The sequence below is a fragment of the Dermacentor andersoni genome, chromosome 10 (genome assembly GCF_023375885.2).
Source record: "Dermacentor andersoni chromosome 10, qqDerAnde1_hic_scaffold, whole genome shotgun sequence".
Lineage (NCBI taxonomy): Eukaryota > Metazoa > Arthropoda > Arachnida > Ixodida > Ixodidae > Dermacentor > Dermacentor andersoni.
This window is the reverse complement of record NC_092823.1, coordinates 139,661,174-139,685,188: the sequence shown is the minus strand read 5'-3', so window position 1 is coordinate 139,685,188 and position 24,015 is coordinate 139,661,174. Positions and strand designations below refer to the sequence as shown.

At 45.9% G+C, this 24,015-nt stretch overlaps 1 protein-coding gene and 1 non-coding gene across 2 annotated transcripts in view; both read right to left on the bottom strand.

Moving 5' to 3' along the window:
* Nucleotides 1-24,015, bottom strand: part of LOC126545207 (aldehyde dehydrogenase, mitochondrial-like) — a 153,274-nt gene that overhangs the window by 100,425 nt on the left and 28,834 nt on the right. The window lies entirely within an intron of this gene.
* On the bottom strand, nucleotides 7,698-7,770 carry TRNAW-CCA (transfer RNA tryptophan (anticodon CCA)). Its single transcript has one exon. It is a non-coding gene; the product is annotated as a tRNA-Trp (tRNA).

Sequence of the window (24,015 nt, the reverse complement as noted above, 5' to 3'; positions counted from 1 at the left end):
GAAGCGAAACCGTCTCAGGAACCCTTCATCGGCCGAACACGCTTAGCGGATTCCTGCGGATGCGCTTGCATTGCACGCTCAATGAAAGCAGCCGAATGCGCAGTGCTCGCGAAGAAGGGGCAGTCGTTTTGACAGAAGTCCGACCGGCACGCTTGCATCAGGGCTGAAGGACAGTAATTCCCGCGAATGCAGGCGCGTCCTGCGCTGAGCGATAACATTTCTTAGACGGTGAAGGGCGGTCAGCCCATAGCGTAACATAGTAAACGACAAGAGTGGATACTCGAGCCGTTTCGCCGCCGGGCCATAGAGTATTATAGTAAACGTAAAGAGTGGACTCTCCCGTAGGCGCCTGCGGACGACTTTAGTGCTCCTGTATATGCTCCTGCAGGGAGCAGAATTGCGCTTAACTTTTCCAGCGCCGCTCGCACCGCTATTCGCCGAGCGCTATCACATGGTGCAAAATGGCGTTGAATGTTCAACTGCACCGCTGCGAAGCCAACTTTACGGGCTCGGCACCAACTCATTTCCGTCAGTGCCATCAAAATTGCAATCAGCGGACCGTCGAGCGTGCGATGCACCAATCGGCTCCGAGTTGCAGGTACGGTATTCGACGATATTAAGTTGATGACTTTGGTGAAGTGATACGGAGCACATCATATTGACCCTTATATTCTAGTATGACGGGGTGCAGCGCACCAAACTGCACAACCCGCACGAAAGGTGCCAAAGCTTTTTACGCGGTGCCAGCAGACGGACAAGACCGGCCGGCTCCGAAAGGGACCAGGATGTGCGAGGTTCCTTTGAATTAGGAAGGAACAGCGCCAACTAAGACGATCACAAGTGGGGAAAACGACACAGGACAAGCGCCAACTTCATCTATCTTTATTCACCGAAAAATCAGCAAATATAAGGAAAAACACAGACATGCGCACAATCACCATCATGCGTCATCTGCCAAACCGTTCTAGATAGGACATTTCGCTTTTGAAGAGGGTCACGAAGTATCACTAACACAGTTTCTTTCTCTTTTCTTTATATGGAATGCTTTCAAAACCTCACGTGCCTTTGTTTCCCTGCTTCTGCCAAGAATCGTTATCTCTCCGAACCGTGGTTCACGCTTCTTGCAGTACTGGCATTGTTTTTGTGGCGAATGTTCTGCCGCTTGGTCACACGCAGTGCAAGTTGCGCAATGTTGCGAAAGATGCGCACCTCCTTCTTTCAGCGACCTCACATGTTCAGCTGCACGATCATTCACGCATCTGCCCGTTTGGCCCACATAGGTTTCCTCGCAGGTCAAAGGTATTTCATATACCTTGAGGCAGGTTTCTTGAGGAAGGTACTTCCATTGGTTATGTGTTTTCAGTAGATGTTGAAGACTTGGTTTACTTTGTGCTCCACGATGCCTTATTTCGTTCTGTCAGAGATGCTATAGAATGTAACGGTGCAGTAGAGTTCCAAAACTCCTCTGGCGCGTCAATAGACAATTTTATGAAAATGCTAGAATTTTACCTTGATGTGACGTTTATCTCTTTCGAGAACAAGTTTTATCGACAAAGACAAGGGATTTGTATTGGATCCTGCGTAGCCCCGGTGCTTACTAACATTTTCTTAACCTGTATTGACAGCGCCTTGGAGCCAATTTTAACAGGAAAGGGTGTACTAAAAGTGTTCAGGTATGTTGACGATTTTTCAATAGTTTTTAACAAACTGAACGTGTTGACTTACACAGATGGTGTAAGCACTGTCCTAGACAGCTTTAGAGAGGAGGGACGGGGTTTGGTTTTCACGCATGAGCTACCCTTGCAGGGGCGATTACAGTTTTTAGACATTAACATTACCTTGGGTGAAGATCATGTATGTTGGCAGTACGCACCTCGAGCACAAAAGGAGCTTCTTTCTTATGCGTCGGCACATTCAAAAACCGTGAAACGTTCGATTGCTAAACTTTGTCTTGAGTCTGCTCTCGTGAAATCATGTCACCATGCAATGCGTGCGAGCTTTGACAAGCAAGTTGACAGGTTGGTTACGGCGGGGTTCCCAAGCACGGTTATCACAGCAGTGGCTGAAGCGATATTGCAAAAAATCAAAGGTGCCATGGTCAAGAAACCGTGCGCACAAGAAAAACTAACTGCGAAGCCGGAAGTGGTTCCGTATGTACATAGGATAGCCCACAATATGAAAAAGGTGGCAAACAGACACGGCGTCCTAGTCGTGTTTTCGGCTCCTCGAAAACAAGCTCAGATCTGCGCCCGCGTCGCGAGCCAGGGTACGAGGAGCAACTGCACCAAAAAACATGGAAAGCAGTTTATTAAGTGCTGCACCGGTGTGGTATATGAAATACCTTTGACCTGCGGGAAAACCTATGTGGGCCAAACGGGCAGATGCGGGAATGACCGTGCAGCTGAACATGTGAGGTAGCTGAAAGAAGGAGGTGCGCATCTTCCGCAACATTGCGCAACTTGCACTGCGTGTGACCAAGCGGCAGAACATTCGCCACAAAAACAATGCCAGTACTGCAAGAAGTGTGAACCACGGTTCGGAGAGATAAAGATTCTTGGCAGAAGCAGGGAAACAAAGGCACGTGAGGTTTTGGAAGCATTCCATATAAAGAAAAGAGGAAAAAACTGTGTTAGTGATACTTCCGTGACCCTCTTCAAAAGCGAAATGTCCTATCTAAAACGGTTTGGTAGATGAAGCATGGTGGTCATTGTGCGAATGTCTGTGTTTTTCCTTATATTTGCTGATTTTTCGGTGAATAAAGATAGATGAAGTTGGTGCTTGTCCTGTGTCGTTCTCCCCACTTGTGATTGTCTTAGTTGGCGCTGTTCCTTCCCAATTCAAGTATGCACCATCTAGCCCAAATGAATGTTGTCCTGAACGAGGTTCCTTTGCCTTGTTTGTAGAGGTGAGTTCGGTTTGTTTACACTAAAGCAGCATTTATCTCGAGTAACACTCCTGTACACGCTGAAATCCCTACGCATGGCATGAGAGGTGGTTCGCTTGCTTGTGCAATTTTTGGCGTATATGTGCAGCATGACACAGACGCGGGACAAGGAATGAACGACACGTCTGCGTCGCGCTGCAGATATACGCCAGGAATGTTAACTTAGCAAATCGCCCAATTCGCCGTGTTGCTTGTGCGATTGTTCTGTCTATGTGGGTCTGGAACAGTGTGTTCAAAACAGTAAATACTACCAGATACAATTTGCACGCTGTACCCTCGTTTTTCTCTACCCTGTCATTTTTAATTTTTTTGTCGGCGTTGTGGTTTTTCGTGTAAGGTCGATTGATGCGCTGGTGTTCATTGTTTTGTAGTAAACGAAAACATCATGCGCTCCCGCTGATGAGACATCTCTGATAGCTTCAGCATTTACCACCCACAATATGTTACTTGTTCGGTCAGCCTTAGTGGGCGTGAAGAATGTAAAATTCTTTTTGCACGTTTAATAAGCGCTGTGTTATAGTAAATTAACCTGAGTAGTATGAAGAGATAAAAAAATGTGTTCTCATATTAGAGTTTGCAATGTCGAAATGGTCACTTTGAAGTTTGCGATCTTATGTGATTAGTGCAATAAAAATAACCTGTTCTTACTGTTAATAACTTGTTGCCTTTCCAGTGGCTTTGAATTCTGCCCCCCAAGGCTCAAAGAACCAACGCTCATCCCCTTCTACCACCAGCCATTGCTCATCCATTCCCTTGTACGAAATAAATTTGATATGGAAGCTCGTGCATCTTGATTCTTTTTCTACTTCCAGATTTACTGCTACGAAGCAGCGGTTTAGTTAGTGGTATGAATGAATCGTAAAAGTAAGCCTTGCATAAGATGTGCGCATGTGAACCTTCGAGATACGTTGAATCTTGTCTGAACCGCATATATCGAAAACGTGCAGCTGCTGTGAACGACGGCTAGTGATGAATGACGGTTACGATTAACGATCACTGACATGACTGCGGGCACGATAGCTCTCTTGGCGATGATAATTATTCATCTGCTTTCGGCAGCCAAAATGCGCTTACATAATTGTCCACCGTACGTGTGTGAAGTTTCCTTTAAACACCTTTTAAACACTGCTTACCTTCCGGCCTCGGCGAGAAAACTTCATATGCGTGCTGAAAAACGCTGCACCGCATTTTGTTGCAAGATAATGCGCGCTTACTCGCAATATTTTGAGCTGTTCTAGCCACGGGCGTGGTCAGGATTTTATTTCGGGGATCGAGGGGGTTCCTACCTCCAATATGCACGTTCGTAAGTGTGTTTGTAGATGTACGTGTACACAGGTTGTCCCACATACATTGAGCCAAAGTTTATAAAAGGAAAGGCACTCCGGACACGAGTTGAACGGAATGCATAATGTTGGCACTGGTCTAGAGTTACTCAGGCAATTTTTATTTTCGCCTTAACAAAGGAATTAGTTATGTTTAATTAGTCAACTATGTAAGTATTGGCTGCAGACCCCAAGTGTGACACGCAAAGTTCTGGAGCACCTTGAGAAACCTCTCAATAAATTGTTTCGAACACGATATATCTCACGTGGCCCCTTTTTTCCCGCGGTCCAAAGAAAGCCCGCGGAATATGAAAAAATACCACGTGACGGGGCGCTTGCGCACTGTTATTGTGCTGCCCTCAAGCGTGCGATGGATGAACAAGGTCGGCTGCAACAAGGCTGGCCCACGACAGGGCATTTGCACCGTCATGTGATAAGAGCCGCATACCCAGATACCTACATCAGGCATAGAAGTGTCAGTACGACGTTTGGCGTATCACTCCACCAAAGTCCTTAACTTAATATCGTCGAATACGTCGAATACCGTACCTGTAACCCGGAACCGATCAATGCAACGCAGGCTGAACGGTCCGCTGATTGCAATGTCGATGGCACCGACGGAAACGAATCGGCGTCGCGCCCGTAAAGTTGGCTTCGCGGCGGCGCAGTTGAACATTTGACGTCATTTTGCACCACGTGATAGTGCTCGGCGAATAGTGGTGCGAGCGTTGCCGGAAAAGTTACGCGCAACTCTGCCCCCTACGGGAGCATATACACAACACTAGCCGTCTTTGGCTCTAAGCGCACTTAGCGGAATCGGCGAATCGCACCTGCATGCAAGATGGTCGCCGCACGCCACCGAATCTCGGAGGCGATGATTTGAGTTTCGTTTCATTTATTATTTTTTTGTGACCAATAACGTTGCACAAATCGAGTGATTCATGCACGCGCTTGTGCCGCTGTTTATATGTTGCGACGACGAGCGTGAAAGGATGTTTCACACTATGTTAGTTTGATTTAAATTCATGTGTGCTGTTTCAAGCTGTAACTTAACGCAACAATCACGCCAACTGTTCAGGAACTAGAACTTTACCGGTTGTAATATTATTCTTCTAGTAACTGACACCAAAAGAAGTATCGTAAATAAACGATGTCCCTTGAATATAAATGAACTTTCAGCACAGCCAAGGACAGGAAAATAGCAGACAATTTATTGCAGCAAGATTAGGAGAAAAGTGGCAGACACATGAATACTGTGAGAAACTGTGAAATGCAAATAATGGAGAATAGCTGGAAATTGATCACGTGATGGCAATAACTTTGCACAAGCAAAACAACACACACAAGACGTGATACAACTATCCATAGAATGAAAAGAACAAGGAAAAAAGAAAAATAAGCTACACAGACACGCCAGCAATTAATTTGCTAAAGATGGGGTTATTCTAGAAGGAATAAATATGACGCTTTTTCTCGTACTTCTGCGAAGGAGGGTGAATTAAGGTAGCAAAATTATGTGAATGGTTGCGTGGCAAAATAAAAGGGCTACAAAAACAATTGGGCACGCACCAAGATCCTCTCGAATGCGTAAGCCAGCGCGTCTCTCATTAAACAGCTGCAAGGTATTAGCATCTCAGTCCATTTGCTAAGTGGTTCCAGGACGCTCTTAAGATCGCACGTCCGCTTATCGAAAGGTGTCATAGACTAGGAAATAATTTTAGAGGCCGGTCACGTCCCGTTATTATGACGCTCCTTGATCTTCAGGATAAGGTGCTGGTGCTGCAGAATTGCTATAAACTTAAGAACACTAGCTTTCCCGTTTCAGAAGACTTCTTGCGTCAGGTTCGCACTATTCGCAAGAACATATGCGAAGCGTCCTGCTCTCATAGGGATAGTGGCTCATCTGTCCAACTTTGATTTGATCATGTATTTGACAGGGTACGATCCAATTGGGATAGCACATCCAATACTTTCGTCAGATCATATGCTGGCTCAACAAATCCAGCCGAAACAATTCCTAGAGCCAAACCTCCTTGACTTCACGGCAATGGCAATAAACTTTCCAGTTTGAACGTTTTGCAGGAAGCCTTGTCAGCAATTTCTCTAAATTTCTTTCCTTGGTCTCATCTTAATGGCCACATATTATCAGTGTTACTGAGACCTGGTAACATGGTGGTATGAATGATTCTGAAGTAACCCTCCCTGAGTTCAAAGTGGTTCGGGGAGACAATAGTTCGGAGAGGAGGCGGTGTTGCTCTATTTCTTCAATCTCATATCCACTTTTCTGCACTCCCGGCCTCACCTAATACTGAGTCTTTGTGGTGTTAAGTCTAACTTGAAGATATGTTTTTGATTATAGGGGTCGTTTACCGTCTACCTGGTTCTAATATTTAGTATTTACACAATCTAAGTGAATTTTTGCATAGTTATAATACTTCTTCATCCAACGTTATTTGCATGGGCGATTTCGATGCCCCTGGTGTTGATTGGTCTTCGATGAAAGTGAGCGGACACGAAGTAGTTCTCGGGCGGGAGTTGGTCCACATTTAAGTGTCCTGTGGCCTGCACCAGATCGCTCAGGATTTCACTCGGCAAACTCCAGTCCTTGATCTTGTTTTTCTTACTGTACCTCTTTGTAATGCCGGTTATGAATGCGATGTTATTGGTGGAATATCTGACCACAATGCTGTGTTAATTTCAGTTCCAAGCATCGTCCCTAAATCCCGCTATATCCACTGCCCATTGCCTGACTTTAACCGCGCTGATGATTTGGCGATAACAGACGCCCTATGCGATTCTTTTGATGACGTTGAACTAATAAGCACCACTAGTGATACTAACACCTTGACAAGCTTCTTCGAAAATCTTGTCAGCAAGTGCGTCAACCTTTTCATTCCGTTAAAAACAGAGAAAACAGTGAAATCCTTTGGATGAGTAGGGACCTTTTGCATTTATCACGTCGTGTGGCCAGATTACGTCGATCGAAACGCACTGGGGACAAAACTCATGCAGTTCCATAGCGTTAAAAAAAGGAACTTTGTTCTAAAATGGTTGCAGCAGAAGAATTTTACTAAATGGTAACCTTGCAGAAATTAATAAAGACTGATCCCTGTAAATTCTGCAAAGCTATCCTACGACCTTGGTCATCTTCGGACAAGTTGATAACTAACAATGATGCAGCTTCTGATACGCAGATAATAGCTTCTTTTATTAACACCTACTTCCACTCTGTCTTTACCACTAATAACTCGGTAATCTGTGTCTTTAACCATACTCTCCGATCGACGATGTATCACTGTCTACTGAGGGTTATCATACGAAGACAACAAACACTGACACCAAGGGCAACAGAGGGGAAATTACTTCTGCTTAATAAATGAACTAAAGAAATGATAAATTATTGGAAATGAAAGTGGATGAAAAAAACGACTTGCCGCAGGTGGAGAACGATCCCACAACCTTCGCATTTGGCGTGCGATGCTCTACCAATTGAGCTACAGCGGCGACGTTTCCCCGTCCACTTTCTTGGGTATTTACGTTTCCTTGTAGAATCCTGGGAGGATTAGCCGGCGCCACCACTCACAGACCTTGGCGGCGGGCATGGAACAGCCTTTCTGCCGCAGGCGTCACCAGAACGTGATCTTTTTGGGTAAAGGCAACGGTCAATAAACCCACACAAGCTACCTGAAGGCATCAATCTTGCCTGATTTGAGACCCTCGTTATGTAATAAACGAGAAAGGGGGTTAACCGAGGGGCCCGATCTTTATTGCCGGATTTGAGACCCTCGTTATGTAATAAACGAGAAAGGGGGTTAACCGAGGGGCCCGATCTTTATTAGCGATATTGTGAAGGGTATAAAACTATTTACACTGTGTATTTACAAAGCGTATATACACGGCCGCCGAGAATCCCGAGAGACTCTTGCCACTTCGTCCTCTTCACCGTCGACGACCTTGTTCTCTTTTCCCACTGTAACACGACCCCCGGCAGAAAAAGCACCATCCCGGTGCTTCAGACAGGGCCGTCAGTAAGGGCATAGTAAGGCTTAAGCAGAGAGACGTGTACGACGTCAGGTGATGTGGAACCGGGTGGCATGGCGGAGGTCTCAGGGATTATCTCGTAAGTGACATTGGTCATTTGACGAAGAAAACGGTAAGGGCCTTTGTAGCACGGAAGAAGTTTCTCAGAGAGTGCCACTCGGCGGCAAGGGACCAAAGTAGCACGAGAGAGCCTGGTGAAAAATGTGTGTCACAATGGCGGTGATTGTAGGCTTGCCGTTGAGATTCCTGCGATGCCAACGGACGAGTACGGGCAAGCTGACGCGCATGGTCAGCGTGGGCGATGGCGTCGCGGGCATACTCGGCCTTCTGATCCTGTATCAAGGGGAGTGAAGTGTCCAAGGGTAATACGGGGTCACGACTGAAAAGCAAGTAAAAGGGGGGATACCCAGCAGTATCGTGACGTGATGAATTATAGGCAAACGTGACAAGGGAGCGCCACATCCCATTCCTTGTGGTCGGGTGAAACGTATTTCGAGAGAATGTCTGTAATGGTCCGATTATGTAGCTCAGGAAGACCGTTGGTCTGGGGATGATAGGAGGTAGCCAATTTGTGCTTGGTAGAACATGAGCGTAGGATATCGGCGACGACTGGGGAGAGGAAAGTGCCGCCGTGGTCAGTAAGGAGCTGTCGCAAGGCGCCATGTACTAATATGATATCACGGAGTAGGAAATCTGCGACGTCGGTCGCGCAGCTCGTGGGAAGTGCCCGAGTGATGGCATAGCGCGTCGCGTAATCAGTAGCGACAGCGATCCACCTGTTGCCGGAGCTGGACTCGGGGAAAGGGCCAAGGAGAGCCAAACCGACGCGAAAGAACGGCTTAGATGGAATGTCGATCGGCTGTAAGTACCCGGCGGGAAGCGCTGCTGGCTTTTTGCGATGTTAACAGGGCTTGCAAGCAGCTACATAGCGCCGTACGGAGCGTGCGAGGCCGGGCCACTACAAGCGGCGGCGCACGCGGTCGTAAGTGCGAGCAAACCTAAGGTGTCCGGCAGTTGGGGCGTCATGCAGCTCCTGAAGCACGGTTAAGCGGAGGTGTTGAGGAACGACAAGGAGAAGGGGAGGACCATCAGGACGAAAACTGCGTCGGTACAATATCCCGTCGTTGAGAACGAACCACCGTAACGATGGATCAGTAGGATCAGATTCCATTCGGTCAATAAGGGTTCTCAAAGTAGCGTCATGGCGTTGCTCGTTGGCCATGTCCAAAAGCTGCGAAATGGAAAGAACACTTGCGGAAGCGTTCGTGTCGGCATTGGCGGGCGTACAGGGTAACGGGACAAGCAGTCGGGGTCCTTGTGTAGGCGACCAGACCTATACACCACCGAATAGGAATACTCTTGTAGCCGCAAAGCCCATCGTCGAAGTCTCCCTCTGGGATCTCTTAAGGACGAAAGCCAACAGAGGGCGTGGTGGTCCGTTGCAATAGAAAAGGGCCTGCCGTATAAATAAGGGCGGAATTTCGCTACTGCCCACACAACGGCCAAACATTCGCGCTCGATAATAGAGTAGTTGAGCTCCGCAGGTGACAAAAGACGGCTAGCGTAAGCGATGACACGTTCATGGCCGTGTTGAACTTGTGCCAAGATGGCACCGATTCCATGGCCACTGGCATTGATGCGAACTTCTGTAGGGGCTGAAGTAGCGAAGTGTCCTAGAATCGGTGGGGTGGTGAGCATGGTGGTAAGGCGTGAAAAGGTGGTGGCCTGAGAGGATCCCCATGAAAACGGCACACTTTTCTTCAGGAGATCTGTAAGAGGGCTTGCTATGGTGGGAAAACTTTTAACAAAGCGCCGGAAGTAAGAGCAGAGGCCCACGAAACTTTAGACATCTTTTGCGGATTGTGGAACAGGGAACTCTTTCCCTGCGCGAATTTTCTTGGTGTCTGCTCGGATGCCAGTGGCATTGACGACATGTCCAAGAACAGTAATCTCACGATGGTCGAAGTTACATTTCTTGGAATTGAGCTGTAGACCGGCCTTGCGAAAAACGGCAAGTACAACTGAAAGGCGCTCAATGTGTGTGCTGAATGAGGGCGAGAACACAATAAGATCATATAGGTAGCAGAGACAAGTCGACCACTTGAATCCTTGGAGTAATGAGTCCATCATACGCTCAAAGATAGCCGGAGCGCTGCATAGCCGAAAATGCACAACTTTGAAGTGATAAAGGCCATCAGGCGTCATAATGGCGGTTTTTTCATGATCTAGATCATCGACAGCGATATGCCAATATACGGAGCCTAGGTCGATGAACGAAAAATACTGTGCCCCATATAGGCAATCGAGGGCGTCATCGATACGAGGTAGTGGGTAGACGTCCTTCTTTGTGATGTGGTTGAGGTGGCGGTAATCAACGTAGAATCTCCATGAGCGTCCTTCTTTTTGACAAGCACGACAGGAGACGCCCAGGGACTCAACGATGGTTCAATGATGTCTTTCGCTAGCATCTTGTCTACTTCCGTTTTGACGACGTGCCGCTCCGAAGCTGAAGCTCGGTAGGGTCGCCGATGGATGGTTGGATTGTCGCCTGTATGTATACGATATTTGACAAGTGACGTCTGGCCTAAGGGTCGGTTGTTCAGGTCGAATATATCCTTGTAGGAAAGCAAAAGACTGCAGAGCTGTTCAGTCTCCGCAGGAGTGAGATTCGCGGCGATCATTTTCCTAATGTCGTCAGTACATTTGGCAGACCGGAAAGGCTCACAGGAAGCGTCGACGGCAAAAGTCTCAACGCAACCAACTTCTAAAGCAGTGATTGTAGCCAGGGTAATATCTTTGGACAGAATCTGCTTAGCGAGCCCGAAATTGACCACAGGGAGGTACGTGCAATTGTCTGTGACCCTCAATATTTTATGCGGGACAGTAACGCTGTGCGTGAAAACGATGGCAGTTGTGGGAGCGGGGATGTAATCACCATCAGGAACTGGCGTAGAAGGCGACATTTCGATGTATGTCAAGACATGCGGTGAAATGTGAACAAAATCAGTCGGTCTTAGGCGAATTTTGTGTGGTGTTGGAGGAACGCCCAGTAGAGGTAGGTCAAGACGCACAGTACTTGAAGAACAATCGATGAGAGCTGAATGAGCGGAGAGAAAGTCTAGGCCTGATCAGGTCATGGGGGCATTGGTCAAGCACAGTGAAAAGAACGACAGTATGGCGGCCGGAAATGCTCCAGTCCGAGGGATTCCTGGTAGCGTAGGAATAACGGACGCTGTGAGGTGGACTGCGAAAGGACCGTAGCGTAGCAGCAGGGCGGGTGTCAGGGCGACTCAAGGAGCAGGCGCTTGGAAGACCCATATTAGCGGTTTCCTCACGAACCACGGACTGGATCAGCGATATCGTCTCAGTAGTGTTGTTCCAAGACGTCTGTTGAGGCGAGGCAGGAAACGCTGGTTCGAGTTCGCGGCGTACAATTCGGGTCACGTTTTCGCTTGGTGGTGGCGAGCTAGATTGGTCGGTACACGAAGAGGTCGCTGCAGTATTTGGAAGCCGTGTAAACTGATTGTATATACGGCGACTCTTCGCCTGCTCGAAACGCCGGCATTCATTCATGATGTATGTTGTTATCACAACCTTCGCATTTCGTGTGCGATGCTCTACCAACTGAGCTACCGCGGCGCCGTTTCCCCATCCACTTTCTTGGGTATTTATGTCTCCTTATAGAACCCTGGGAGTGTTAGCCAGCGCCACCACTCACAGACCTTGGCGGCCGACGTGGAACATCCTTTCTGCCGCAGGTATCACGAGAGCGTGATCTTTTTAGGTGAAGGCAACCTGCCAATAAACCCTCACATGTTACCTGAAGGCATCAATGTTGCCGGATTTTAGACCCTCGTTATGTAATGAACGAGAAGAAAGGGGGTCAACCCCTTTTCTTTCCCCTATGTTGTCCTTGGTGTCAGTGTTTGTTGGCTTCTGATGATATCACTAATAAAAATCGGGCCCCTCGGTTAACCCCTTTTCTTCTTGTCTACTAAGGGTGTAATAGACAGTTTAATCCCAAATAACTTAATTCTAAACTTAGACACCAAGAAGTCGTGTGGTCCTGACGGTATTCCGACTGTTTATCTCGAAAGCATATTTAGCGCCATCAAACAAGGACGGAAGGGAGACGACACCACAATGCGCTAACTTCAACAATTATTGTGGTGTTGTCTCCCTTCCGTCCTTGTTTGCTGGCGCTAAATATGCTTTCAGTTTACCAACACGCCCAACAAATGGCAATGCTGTTGTTTATCTCGTTCGATACACTCTTTGGTGCGGCAGATATCTAAAAAAAAATTAATTATGGGGTTTTACGTGCCAAAACCACTTTCTGATTACGAGGCACGCCGTAGTGGAGGACTCCGGAAATTTCGACCACCTGGGGTTCTTTAACGTCCACCTAAAGCTAAGTACACGGGTGTTTTCGCATTTCGCCCCCATCGAAATGCGGCCGCCGTGGCCGGGATTCGATCCCGCGACCTCGTGCTCAGCAGCCTAACACCATAGCCACTGAGCAACCGCGGCGGGTAGCAGATATCTAACAATTATCTTGAGAAAATCTCTCTCAACCGCCACCCTTCCTCCGTCGTGGAAACTTGCTTCAATTCTCCCCTTATTTAGGTTAGGGATGGTTCAATTGTTATCCAACTATAGGCTCATCTGCTTAACAGCACATTCATGTAAATTACCCGAACGCATCATCTTTAAACATATTATGGTATTTCTTGAAACTACCAAAATTTTATGCATTTTCCAGCATGGCTTTAGACGTGGCCTCAGCACTATAACACAACTGACAGAATTCGTTCAATTCACATCAGCAGCTCTCTAGACATAGTTCACTAGATTGAGGCTATTCTATAGACTTTGCAAAGGCCTTTTATACTGTCTCACACCCTAAACTTATGCATGAGCTGTTCGCAATACTAAAAAATGCATCCTTGGTTGGCTGGATATCGAACTTTCTTTCCCAGTGCTCACAATATGTGCGTTTCAGCTCTAATAACTCACCCTTAATGCCTGTTTCATCAGGGGTTCCCCAAGGCTCAGTACTGGGTCCTCTTTTATTGCTGCTTTATGTTAATGACCTCCCCCTACACACCTCGGTTAAAATACACCTTTTTGCAGACGATCGCATTTTATATCATACATTTAAATCTCCAACTGAGAATGATTTCACTAACTTTTGTAACTGGTCCAAAGATGGCAAATGAATATCAACTTTTCCAAAACTGTCTCCATGTCCTATACACGACACTCATGCCCTACCTTCTTTGCCTATGCCTTTAATAATATTACTCTAAATAGAGTGTTCGAATTCAAATATTTAGGTATCCTACTAACACAGGATTTGTTATAATAGAAACACATTGATGTCACCTGTAACAAGGCCATTAAAAGACTAGTATAATCGTATGCTGAGTCTTGCTCCTCAAGAAACTAAACTTCTAACATATAAAGCCCTCATTGGCCCGTCCTCGAATATGGCTGCGGTGTATGGAATCCATACAGACACTGTGCCGTCAAAAAACTAGAAGTCTGGAATTCATTACCGGGCAACATTCGTTTAGCACCACTGAAACAATTCACGCAAGCTTGTTTATAAATGTTTGTATGTATGTTATTTATCCCACTCCTGCAATAGTCTCATTGAGAGTGCAGTATGAATAAATAAATAAATAAATAAATAAATAAATAAATAAATAAATAAATAAATAAAATTAAGCACTCTGACTGTGTTGGGCGTCTTCACCTGCTGTCTCCTAAGCCTTGCAATTGTCTTCTGGCTTGTAAATTTGCCCTTGAATTTGGATGATGTGCTTTGGCTGTACGGTGTATTTTGAGGAAATAATACTGTAGATTCCTGCAATACGTAGAATGACAGGCAAAAGGTAAGCAGTACTGGTGGCTTCAAAGCTATTGAATTTAGGCGCTATGTTCCTTCATGTATATAAGCACTATATGGAGCTTTCAAAGCTTTAGAGTAGGGAGGATGCGTTCTTTCGTGTAATGCATATTTTTCTAATCTAACATCAAGGACGCACTGTCATAAATGCTAAGAAACAAGGAACTTTGCGGTAAGTGCCCCAAGCAAAGTTCTGACTGGTGTTGCAGAAGTCGCGGGGCGCGGTAGTGCTGAACTTTGCGTCACAAGTTGGCGGCCGGACGTAACTAATTTATTCAATCGTGTTTTTACTAATTGTAACAACGTGTCATTATTTCGCATTATACACCCCTGCGCGTGTCAGGGGTGTATCAGATTGGCTGTCCGAAATCGCGGACAGCGAATTTTTTATGCGAACACCCCCAGACGCGCTTCGGCCTCCGCGGACCCAACCCACGGGCCGCCCTGCTTCCAGCTTAGATCCCCTCGCTACCCCTTGGGTGCCCTGGAGATCCTGCGCCGCCTGCTTTATTATGACCTCAGGTGCGCTCCTGAGACCTTCGTTTGCCGGTTACATGTGCCCTCCTAGAGCAGTGCTTGTAACAAATCCGATCTATCGCCATGACGAAAAAAGCGGCCCGCGAATTATACAACACCAGCCAGAACCTTGCCATGCTCCACACGCATCCAAACATGAAAACACGTAGCTTCAGCCCAATGCAAAGCAGTTAACAACACTGGGGCGCACATAGCCTGCTACAGAGGTTGAAAGAGCGCGCATTATTGCCATACTGCAAATATTGCGCGTGTACCGCTTCAGAAATAGCTACATTTCTTCTGCAAAAGTGGAGCACCGTACTTTTCAGAACCCGCTCAGCGTAACATAATGTTCTCTGCACCGAACGGCATGTGTTCATAGGCCGCATTCCTTAACGAACGATTTTATTTTTGAACTTCGTCATTGTATCGAACGTGCCTTGCAGCTAGAACGCTCCCGCGTCACTGCTATCGCTGGCATCACAACTCATCGCTGCGCATGTTAAAAGAAAAAGAACGCGAAATGAAATGCAGCATTGCAAATGGGCAGCAGCTGCTTATGGCTTCAACGCCTCCGTCACCGTTCATGGGGCTAAAGGCAGGTGCCCACTTGAGGAAATAAGCGCACGCAGGGCGGCGCGCTTCAAAACGAGCGCCGCGAAAGGCACTTTCGCGGCAAGAATTCCCTAGAATAGCAGCTTGGGCTTGTTGGTTTTCCATCCTAGTGTTAACAGCGCAAAACGTAGACGGGACACGAGACCAGAAGACGACACCACAAGCGCTGCCGAAGTAAGCCTACCGCCTTGCGCGCCCTTATTTCCGCTAGTGAGAACGTACCTCTGCCGTGACATAACGAAATACGAAGTGAATAAGTCGTTAACAACGCGCAAAAGAACTTCCTGTGACCTTACCCTGAAACGGCGACGAAGCAGTAGCGCCAGACGCTGGCAAAAGAACCCAACAGCGATCCTCGGGTGCCTTTTACAGAATAACCACTCCACGAGCCCGACCCGGCGAAGGGGGCTGCCTGGGCTTCGCACGTGTTGGGCCATGCCGCCTGTCAAACTGCTAGCCGCGACCGCAGCCACAGTCACATTTTTCTTGTTGTGCTCTGCCACTTAGCGGAATCGGCGAAGCTCCATAGCGCGGCCGCGAGTTCTAGTACACTCTAGCGAAACGGCTCGAGCATGGAGGAAGGAAAAAAACTTTAAATTGCCTTCCTCCGTGGACTCGAGTGTCCACTCTTGTCGTTTGCTATGTTACGCTATGGCCGAGTTATGGAGCTTCGTCGATTCCGCTAGGTGGCAGAGCACGGGCGCTATTCTGTAGCTATTCTAGGGCCGAGGGCGCTGGACATTCCGCCATTCTCTTCGAGGGGTGGCGTAGCGCGACGCATTCAAAATGGCGCTGATGGCCCCATTTTGCTTTCGTAACGTGACGCTAACTTGACGTTTTCTCTAAGAAACTGAAATGAAGGCAGTGAACGTAAGGTTCTCGGTAAAGCAACACTGTTTTCCTCGGCAGTAAAAATAAAGCAGCTTGCTCAAAGTGCATGATTTTTCCGTCGAAAACGCTTCTCGCTTCCGTCGTCTGCTGCGTACAAGCCGTCGTCTGTTTCATTAGCTAGGATGCATATCCCCGGGAAATGGAATGAGTCATCGTATGTTGGCGCCAACGCGCTTGTTTTCTTCCTTGAGACATCACACGCGACCTACCAGCGGTGATGCGCACACGTTCTAGGCCACGTTATCGCTATCTCGCGAAACGTAAGTGACTCGGCACGACTCGGCCGGCTGAGAAATGGCCGAATATCACCGATAGCGTTGCGCGGCCAGAGATATACGTTAGCGCGACGCAAGCGCCGGCGCTTCCATCACAGAACACCTATACAAACTTAGAGAAGGGAAACTGTACCTTTCACAGTGCAACGGAAATAAGAGTAGCGGTGGCGTTGTGAACTAAAGTATGCGACGGAGGGTGGAGCTGGCAAAATCAAAACTAATATCATCATCATTATGTAGTGAGCAATATGGCCGCTACGGTAGCGGCTGGTGGGGTTCGTTGCGCTGCTCATTCGCTGGTTTTGGGCGTTTTGCTACCGCTTTCGGAGCGGTGTTCATGTGTACGATACTCTAAAATGACTACCGATATCTTTATTATATCGCCAGGTGATCGAGAGGCCTCAACTGGCAAGAAAACACGTCAGACAAGTAAACTTACATTGTTTATTGTCAATCGTGAATGAAGCAGTACATGCCCACAATTTTCGTACAGGTCAGGTGGAGCTAATGCTGTCAGTCACTGAGTTTACAACATACAGAAACGCAGATAGCAATCTTTTTAACGGAATTGAAAGCTGAAATTGAGCAAAGTTTTCTCATGGTGTTTGGCGTGCCGCTAAAGCAACGACAACGATATTGTGCTCGGCTACACTCGTACTTGTGTTGCGTACAGTGCTGTTTGACGTGTTTCATACTATACATATGTTGTCTGCATTCGACGATTTCAGCTAAATTAAAGAAAGAAACATAAGAAGTGCTCGGCAAAGATGTGCTGTCAGTAAGGTAAGCTCAAGCTGCAATATTAATTGTTTTCATAACATATTGGCGATAGGCACGAAGTCTAGAGGGGAAAAAATACATTATGCTAAATTTTAGATCACATATTGTGTGTTCTGGATATTTCTTCTGCACATTTAGTGTTCAGGCGCAAAATTAAAAATTAAATTATGGGGTTTTACGTGCCAAAACCACTTTCTGATTATGAGGCACGCCGTAGTGGAGGACTCCGGAAATTTCGACCACCTGGGGCTCTTTAACGTGCACCTAAATCTAAGTACACGGGTGTTTTCGCATTTCGCCCCCATCGAAATGCGGCCGCCGTGGCCGGGATTCGATCCCGCGACCTCGTGCTCAGCAGCCCAACACCATAGCCACTGAGCAACCACGGCGGGTGTGTTCAGGCGCAGCAGTAAAGGCTTTGACACAAGTGGAGTACTCTTAGGAAGGCGAGGAACGTTACGGAGACGACAGCGCTTACAAGGTCCTCTGCAAATATTGTGTATAAAGACGGACACTAAATAAACATATAAGTATGCCCAATTATTGCTCACAGATCCTTGTAAAATGCAATTTACGGTTTCATGTTGAAGAAACATCTCGGTTTGGATGTTCGAACAATGCAGAAAGGTTACCAGGAGATGAACACTTCAGTTGAGTAACAGAGGTGAGCAAGGGAGGCATCAGCCTGCAGCCAACGTTTCAACAATCAAACATATTTGTGAGGGCCGTGACGGAGATAAGTTCCCATGCTGAGGCTTCCCTTGCTCGTCCACTGTTGATTGGATGAATGTTAAGCCAAACTTCAAGTATATTTCATAAACTTTTTTGTGAACACACTGTCCTCAGTTATGTCATCTGCTGTTTGAAGAGAAAGAAAATTTGATTTTATTGGTTTGTCATGTTTGAGAAGTGTGGAGTAGGCCAGCTGTGTGAAGTTGCCTGTTCTAGCCATCTCTTAGGGTGTAGGGCTAGCCTAGTTACTGATTTGATTCAAACTGTACATGAGCCTTTTGTAGCTAACAAATCAAAACTGCAATATCCAGATATAATTCTAATCCTATCACTTACCATCTGTACAATGTTCCCTTAGATTTCATGTCCTATAAATATATTGGTGTACACGTTACAAATAATTTAAGTTCCACCAATATGGAGTGTCATTAACAATGCTATTCAGCTGCTCGGGTACTTACAGTAAAACTTTTCCAAAGCACTGTCTACTTTAAAACTACACCTTTACAAGATGCTAATACGGTCAAAACTTGAATATGCATCTGCAGTATGGGATCCCAGTTGCGTTAGTCTTGTTACTTCACTTGAACTAGTACAAACTTACTCTGCTCGTTTCATTCTTTCTAATTATGACCATACAGCGAGTATAACCTTAATGAAACTAATCAGCACTTATTCCCCTAGCTAATCGCTGCAGTCGCCATGTTTCGCCATTTCATAAAATTTTCCATCATACCACACTTCACGACGACTGCACACCGCGATCTCAAGTACATTTCAAACTGCATCGATCATCGCAGTATCGCAGAGATTGATTCTTGCTACACGAAGTCTTTCTTTCAATCTTTCATCCCCCGCACATCTCTGGAATGGAACCACCTTGCCTCAAGTATTGTAGCCATCACCGATAACAAAAGTTTTTTTTTTGCAGAACATTAGCTAACATTATATAATCAGGAGAATGATTGTATTACCAGAACTCACTGTTCTTGTTCCTTTGTTTTACTCTACTCCTTTGTACCCACTCCCCTCCTTAATGGCATATGGCCCTGAGTTTACTTTAAATAAAAAATAGAATAATAAAGTGAACAGTGACTGCCAGAGTTTCAGTGAACATGAAGCATCATTTCCTCAAAATTGCACTGAGCGGTTTTGAAGGCTTTAAAATTCTTTGCAGTTTCATGTAACAAATTAATGCTATGAGGGAGCATGTGATACTTGGTGGTAATGCCCATCAATCTCATTTGCAAATAGCGGATGACAGAGTTTGTGCATTACGAAGTAGGAGCTTGCTACATGACGAGAAAAGAAACAAGCTGAGACTCAACTTGTAACTTCTCAAATTTTCATAAAACGCCCTTAAAATCAAGCAAGCTTGTATGTCAATTTTTAGCATTCGCGCTCGGTACGATACAAAACTATAGACTGTTGCTTTCCTGATAGCGCTGACAGCCCTCTATCTGGTAAACTTGCAAACATTTCATGGTGAGGCACGTAGTTCAAGAGGACCTGTTGTCATTATGGTGACCGTTGAGCTTCTCATGGCTTGGCGTGGGTAGCTTGCAAACCAATAATCTCTCTTTCGTCCTTCCTGAAAAAAGAAATCATGAAGCTATGACAAGCATGCAAGCAAAGAATGGTGAAACAAAAGTTTGTCCAATTAATGAGCAAATCACAGTTCAACTAGTTGAAGTGTTCAGAAACATACCTTGCGAGGATTCTGGCTCTGTGGTGACATATTCACGGTTGACTTGTAGGTCCAGCGACAATAGAGTCCAAAGGGGTGATCAAATATGAGCAGCATTTGGAGGCTGGAGGCAAAAGAAGAAAGCCTCAATTACTATGGTGGAGGCATGGGTGAGTATGTGATTCATGTATGGCTAAGAACAGTGCACAAAACGCTCCATGAAAGAAAAGCACAAACACACACAACACTGTTTTGAGTGTGCATTTCTTTCAATGGTGTCCTTGTGCAGGCTGTGCTTAGTGAAACCTCGGTTAATTTTTTTGCCAGCTACTAGGTAATAAACACAGTAATGTTATTATGTATCAAATGATATTAATCAAACTGTATCACTGGAAGTACACTTGCACTAATGTGCTGTGAATTTATCGCAGTGTATCATTCATGCAGACACAGCCAAAACTATTTTTGATACTGTACTCCGTGCTAGGAACTTTAGCAACGTGTCAAAATAACAAGAGTTTTGTTTGGATTTCCTTTGCTGTGATTTACTGTGATTTACTGTGAACTTTACTGTGATTTTCCATTTTGAAAATAAATTTCACTACAGGAATCTGTTTTATCCGCCTTGCAGCCGAAGAAGTATAAAAGTGCGAAGCAGTGTTTTTTTACTCACCGGTGCGCACACACAGAGGCTGCAAGGTCAATCCGTTTCTTGAGTAGTTTCCAGACAGACTGCTCGGTTCCAGCGACGAGTTTTTACGCTAGCTAGTACATTTTTTTCAAGCAACCCGTCACTGCGCGGCCAGAGGCGGCAGATCACCGACGACGGAAGCCGTGTATGTAGCCATTACGCCAGTGAAACGCAGCAGCTGATAAAATTCACCGTCTATAAGCACGTTCGCCTGGTAGCGGCTATTGAATGTCGGACGCACAAACTGGCTGAGTTGTTATTGTTGTCTAATTAAAACGAACCTGCCTGATGCTGCACAAAAGAAATGACCACCCAGTTTGCAAATATAGCCGCCGTACAATTTGAATCGATAAACGGCACGGACTGCAATCGATACCAGTGGGCTGCTGCTTATCACACGTCAGTGAGATCTCAAAACGTTTATTCAAGTAAGAAAGCACATGTTTTAATAACATAAATTTAATAAAAACAATTGTGTGTTTATCTTCCAAACACTGCACGTTAACTATGTTTGACAGTTATTATATGTACATTTATAGTTCCAATATTTAGTCGCGTTAAGCGCCCCTAGTAGAAAAAACACAAATTAAAGTATGCGATCAAATTACAGTAGCTCCACTTGCGCGATTATGCTAGAACGCGCCGCGGTTGATTTTTCGCCCTCTGTGGCGGTCGCTGGAACTTGAGAGTGTGCGGCGCCTGCTTCCATCTCTTGTTCACTTCACTGGTTACTCACACCGCGGGAGGAGGTTTCAAGGCGCCGCCTTACGTACATTCCTTTTTATAAATTAAAAAGACGCCATTGTCATAACTTTTGATTGTGCGAAAAGGCAGTAATCTTGATTACAATAAAAACGCAGCAGCGAAAAGTGAACAACGTTGCAGAAAGTTTGCTATGTTCAACCAATATGCGTTCTTTAAAAAAATGACGGCCCGAAACACAAATGCCAACACCACCCGAGAGCGCTGCAAATAATATGAGCACGCGTCATGAACAAAACATTTTTATGGCGCCGAACGACGGGGAAAATGTGGCGATACGCATTCCTCTCGGCCACCATTGCAAATGGCTGCTGATTAGCACAATTCGCGCAGACCGTCTAACCACAAATTATGGTGGAAACGAGATAGCTATAACGTGCACGCATCACCATTGGTAGGTCGCGTATGCCGTACGAAGGCAGAAAACAAGCGCGTTGGCGCCAACGTAAGATGACTCATTCCATTTCCTGGGGACACGCATCCTAGCTAATGAAGCAGACGACGTCTTGTACGCGGCAGACGACGGAAACGAGAAGCGTTTTCGACGGAATAATCATGCGCTTTGAGCTAGCTGCTTTATTTTTACTGCGGAGGAAAACAGTTTTGCTTTACCGAGAACCTTACGTTCAGTGCCTTCATTTCAGTTTCTTACCCCCGTATTCACAAACGCACCTCGACTCGACCCTTCACTCGAGATGCTCCTTGAGTGCGGCTTTTCGTTTTACAAATCGCCCTCCACTAGACACGCGCCTTGAGTGAAGGAACGCTCGAGCGTTTTACTCGAGAATGTCAAGGTAGCTTCACAGCTACCTTGAATCACTCCTTGAGTGAAGTTAGTGCGTAAACACGGCGGCCTTGTTATCTGTCGCTCGCCTCGTCAGCTTTTTCGGATGAACGCCAGTTGCCTCCATAGGTTTCTTTTAGTTAACGATGCTACGCATTTTCAAAGGCTTCGTTTTGGGACCGGTGCAATCCTCTGCAGAGCTTCGGCAACGGAATTATTCCACTGCTGCGCCGACACAGATCGGCCATCCTGTCAAGAAGACTGCGAGCTAATGCAGTAACTGTCGTATTACTCCTAGCATGAACCAGTTGTTGACCTGCATACAGGTATTCTTCGTGCGAGTGCTTCAAAACTGCTATTGGCGCAAGAGCATTTACGTGTTACTCGCGGCTGATCGTACAAAGCCGCATCAGTTCAAGCACGGCGCGACATATAACTGCGGTGGACTTCAAACCTATGAAAAGAAAACAACGACGAAGACTCCTGCGATTAGTGCGTGTATTGCTTGTGCAAGCGCCGGCAGTCTCCCGCATTCGCGCCGTTTGTACTCGGGTAGATCTTCACTGACTACACTTTCTAGGATGGCGAAGCACAGCGCAGCAAGGCGATCATCTCTATAAACGAGCAGATGCGGTCACTTCATGCAGATAGATGCCTTCATGCGTCAGATTCCATGCAGATAGTTGTGCTAGGGAAAACAAAATAATGTACTGTATTTTGCATGGACCATGTGCAGTTGGTGGAATTTAAAGTCGTAACCAATAATTATGTGAGCCTTGCTTCAACATATTCAGTTTAACTAGCTTATCATGCCTATGAACATGCGAGCCCAACGAGGAAGTGGCCATTTATGAAACGGCATTTAGAATTATACCTGCATGTATACACAAGTGAATGGAATGTTTTATTTGAGTGAAAAACACAAGAACAATACAACAGAGTATACTTTTTGCACATCACATTATTTTCTATTGTGATAAAAATAGCTGTAGCAGTGCAGTGACAGCCCCTAGTACAGATATTGCTAGCAAATGGTAGCAGATATATTTCGCATATCTTTGTTGCGAACATTCCCGCTCTCTAGAGGCTTCATTTTGTAAGTGTTAGATCGCGGTATGTCGGTTTGGCTGCGCAAGTGCCAAACCAGCTGAGAAATGTTTCTTTGCAAATATAAATAAAAAGAGTAGGAGCTTACTATAGTAAAAAAAAAAAAAACACGCTCTAGAACATAAATGTCTTAAACGAATTTAATTAGTACGGGAAGTAAACTAAAGAAAACAAATACTTCCCACCTAAGCTTCTTTTCATGGGCCTTAACATCATTTTATATTTATCGCCAATCCCTTGTCTTATGCAGGAACCAAGCTGCCAACACAAGCACGCAGAGCAACTGCCTTTCCAAGTGTGCTGTGTGTGATGCGCTTGTATTGGTGTGCAAATGAAGAGCTCCAGTTAATGTGTCGTCCTGCACTACAATAGTTGTCGCAATATTCTGGCTAAGATGTCTATCTTACCGCATCTGATATTCTATCAGCTCAAACATCACCACTAAAAGCAGTGTGACTGCATGCATTTGCCTTCGTAGACACGTTATAGCGCAAGTGAAAGTATTTTTTATCCAGGTTCTTTTCTTCAGCCATATTTATTAAAATAGTATGTATCCCTTAATAATTTCTGGTGAATCCAAGTGCCATACTTTTTTCTAAAACAACTTAACACTATGCTCGTATTTTTGTACTTTGATAGTATGCAAATACAGCGTGAACTCTGATCTTGCAAACAGAAGCAGTAGTATTGCTTACAAATGTATTCTAGAATAAAACTCTACCTGTATTCTAGACAGTAGCCTGTAGGGTGTAGGCACCCGAAGGCGTGTAATGGGAAACCCTTGCAGAATATATGCTTTTTCTGCTCTGGTTATAGCTTCAGCTTGAGTTGAATTATGAGGGTCGCAACAATGAATTTCTTCCATTAGATAGGGATGACAGCTAGCTTCCATGGGGCTTGCAGAACTTCACCAATTGACCGAGGAACAAAGCGCAGGGTAGCAGCGTGTCTTGTAGG